The following is a 3,966-nucleotide window of genomic DNA, read 5'->3' on the forward strand; positions in this document are numbered from 1 at the left end:
CTGTCGGCCTGTTAAAAGAACTATCGTAGCTGCTAAACTTAAGACACAGGGGACGGGCTTGCTAGGGAGGAAACTGGCAATCCTCCATCACCCTTGGGTGTTGGAAATGTTGGCTTTGTTCCAATCCAGTTGGTACTTGGACCTCCAGTACCTCCCATTGCACTTTCTTTCTGTCTTTTTTTCTGGTGTTATCATGTCTTTACATACAATGTTTCTTTCTGTCTTTTTCTCTGGTGTTATCCTTTCTTTACATACAATGTGAAGGATGTTGTTGCAAAGCACAGAGATGATATTACACCATAATGGGTTTTCAGGAACTGGAACCAGTCTAGGAGCCTTCATGCAATGCCAAGGTGTGGCCTCGGCCAGATGCCTTCAGTTACCCCAGGACCTTATTCCAATCCTGTGCAACAGCTAGACCTCCATGAAAGGAAACTGGATTGGAACAAAGCCAATATCTCTGTTTCCATGCCTTCTTACAATCTTTTACCAAAAACACATTTTACTTTCCTTCCACACCTTGCAAGTACACTTATTTTCAGACATCTCAATGACATGTTATAATAGTAACTCTTAGTAATTTTTAATTTTGGTGTAAACCCTGTTAAGTTATTTTAATTATGTACTAGAGGTGGATAAGGTCTCACTTTTTCCCGCATAGTTAATTTAAGATTGTGGTTAAGTCCGTATGTCCCCAAGCCTTACCAAACTGTAAAATGGGCATGTCAAACAATTTTCAGAAGCCAAAGAAGCAGTTTATGACCTTAAAGCATTTAGCCAGCCTAATATTTGACCTGCATAACTTATAAGAAGGCATGGGAATATAAATTTTTACCTTGTTTAGAGGATTAAAGAATTGTTTTAAATTAGATAAGATAAAGCTAGAGGTTTAAATAAGTTGTGGAAGATTTATAGAAATTAATCTTGTAAAAGACATTCTGTATGTGCACATACTGATTAAATTCAAAAGGGTTTTTCCAAAAGGGTTTTTCAAAAGGGTAAATTCAAAAATTCAGTTTTTCCATAAATTGAACATTGAAATAAAAGCACAACAGAGTTTTCTTAAGGCACTGATCTATTTAACAAAAATTTCTAAAGGGCTATAAAAGGGTTATAAGAATCTCACCTCATGGTCAAACTGATTACGGTTGGATAGATTTTTCTATAACGTTTTATTAAAAATTGGGGTTGACATTAATAGCAGACTAAAGCATAGTTGAAATTCTGCTTTCTCTCTCTTGAATAAGATTTTCATGTCGTAGTAAAGGATAATGAAAGATTTTTGTTTGCCTTTTGAATAAGCTACTGAAAAAAGAAGCAAAAGACAGGTTGGAAAGTTAAGTCTTCCCTCTTAATGAATTAAGGTTTTTGATTTTTTTAAAAAAAATTGAGTCATCATTTTGGCTAAATAAATAACTTATGGTAACCTGGAATGATTTTTCATAATATCTAGTGTTTTAAATCTTTAACATATTTGATGGGCTTTCCAAAATCAAATTGCAGCCTAAAAATTGTCTTTCCTGACCCCTAACTTTAGGATGCTACAGAGGACCCCCAAACATCCAAAAGAGAGGTAAACAAGATTATTTAGCATGTTAAGTTACATGGGATTTTCAAAACAAAACAAACATTTGGATCAATGTTTTAGTTCTGAGCAATTATCCTGCAAATCTTGTCAGGTGATGGGGGTAAACGTGGTGCCAATAACCCAGTTTCCTTATTTAGAAAAAAAAAGATCAAGGGAGCTAACCAAAACCTAGCCGCATGCATCCAAGTCTTAGCAGGCATAACTGTAATCACCAGTTATCTGGGTGTGTCAGCAGCCTCAGGATTTTTAAGCTCTCTTTATCCCTTTGTTTTGTTTTGATACATATCTTTTAAGAACCTGCTTTCTTCTCTTCTTGCCTTCAGGCCATCAAACTCCAAATGGTATTGCAAATAGAGCCTTGGACAATGGCTTCCTTTTAATAGGGACCCTTGACAGGCCTCTGAGAGAGATCCGACTTTTCCCCAAAACAGTGCGCCCCCTGTCAGCATGAGGCAGCTAAGAGCAGTCATCATGCCTATCTTAATGGCAGTTAGATGTATCTCTTCTGAGGGGGGATTGATGGCAGCAGGGGTTCATGGTGACATGTGGAAACTGCCCACTCTGCCACAGAAGCCAGAGTTCTTGGCTGTGCACAGTGGCCAGGCCCCATGCTCACTCACTCTCACATCCCTTGCCATTCCATGCCTGGCTTGTCCTTGGCAAGTGTGGGATTTGGACTAGTAGCACAAGCCAAATGCAACCTGCTGGGCCGAGTGGGTGGAAGGAGCCAGTGGTTGCAAGCAAAACTCAAGCAGAGGTGCCACCAGTCACAGAGGTTTCCAGCTGGCAAAGGGACATCCTAAGGATCCCATATCAATTTCATGCCTTTGCTGTTGTGATGATACTGTAATAAATATACACATGCGTGTGTCTTTATGGTCGAATGATGTATATTTGGGTATATTCTCAGTAATGGGATTGCTGTGTCAAATGGTAGTTCTATTTTAAATTCTTTGAGAAATCTCCAGACTGCTTTCCACAGCAGCAGAACTGATTTACATTCTTATCGACTGTGTGTAAGCATTCCTTTTTCTCTTCAACCTCACCAGCATCTGTTATTTTTACTTTTTCACAATAGCCATTCTGACTGGTGTGAGATGGTATCTTGCTGTGGTTTCGATTTGAATATCCCTAATGATTAGTGATATTGAGCATTTTGTATGTTTGTTGGCCTTATGTGTGTCTCCTTTTGAGAAGTGTCTCTTCATGTTCTTTTTCCAGTTTATTAATGGGGTTGTTATTTCTTCTTGAGGTCCTTATAGATTCTGGCTGTTCAGCTTTTGCTGGATACATAGTTTGCAAATATTTTCTCTCATTCAGTAGGCTGCCTGTTTACTCTGTTGATAGTTTCTTTTGTTGTCCAGAAGCTCTTTAGTTTAATCGGAGTCCATCTGTTATTTTTTCTGTTTTGTTGCAATTGCTTTTGGAGTCTTCATCATGAAGACTTTGCCAGGACCTATGTCCAGAATGGTATTTCCCAGCTTTTTTTCTAGTGTTTTTTTATAGTTTTGGGTTTTACATAAATCTTTTATCCATCTTAAGTTGATTTTTGCATATGTTGAAAGGCAGAGGTCCAGTTTCAATCTTCTATATATGGCTAGCCAGTTATCCCAGCACCATTTATTGAATAGGGAGTTCTTTCCTTATTGTTTGTTATTCCGAGCTTTCTCAAACAACAGATTGTTGTAGATCTGCAGGTTTATTTCTGGGTTATCTAACCTGTTCCATTGGTATATGTTTTTTTTCTGTTTTTGTACCAATGCCATGCTGTTGTAGTTACTTTTGCCTTGTAATATTGTTTGAAGTTGGGTAGTTTGATGCCTCTAGCTTTGCTCTTTTTGCTTAGGATCGCTTTGACTATTAGGGCTCTTTTTGGTTTCAAATACATTTTAGATTTCTTTTTTTCAATTCCATGAAATATGTCATTGGTCATTTGATAGGAATATCAAACATTTGGTTTGGTTGATGGTTCGCAATGAATCTATAAATTGCCCTGGGCACTATGGCCATTTTAACAATATTGATTCTTCCTATTCATGAGCATGGAATATACTTCTATTTGTTTGTGTTATCTCTGATTTTTTTGCAGCAGTGTTTTGTAATTTTTGTTGTAGGGGTCTTTCACCTCCTTAGTTAGTTGTATTTCTAGGTATTTTATTTGTTTTGTGACTATTGTGAACGGGACTGCATTCTTGATTTGGCTTTCAGCTTGGATATTCTTGGTGTTTTATTAGATATAGAATTATACTGTCTGTGAAGAGAGATGGTTTGACCTTCTCTCTTCCTATTTGGATGCTTTTTATTTCTTTCTCTTGCCTGATAGCTCTTGCTAGGACTTTCAGGACTATGTTGCATAGAAGGGTTGAGAGTGGGCATGC

This window comes from Macaca mulatta, chromosome 20 (assembly GCF_049350105.2).
Source record: "Macaca mulatta isolate MMU2019108-1 chromosome 20, T2T-MMU8v2.0, whole genome shotgun sequence".
Taxonomy (NCBI): Eukaryota; Metazoa; Chordata; class Mammalia; order Primates; family Cercopithecidae; genus Macaca; species Macaca mulatta.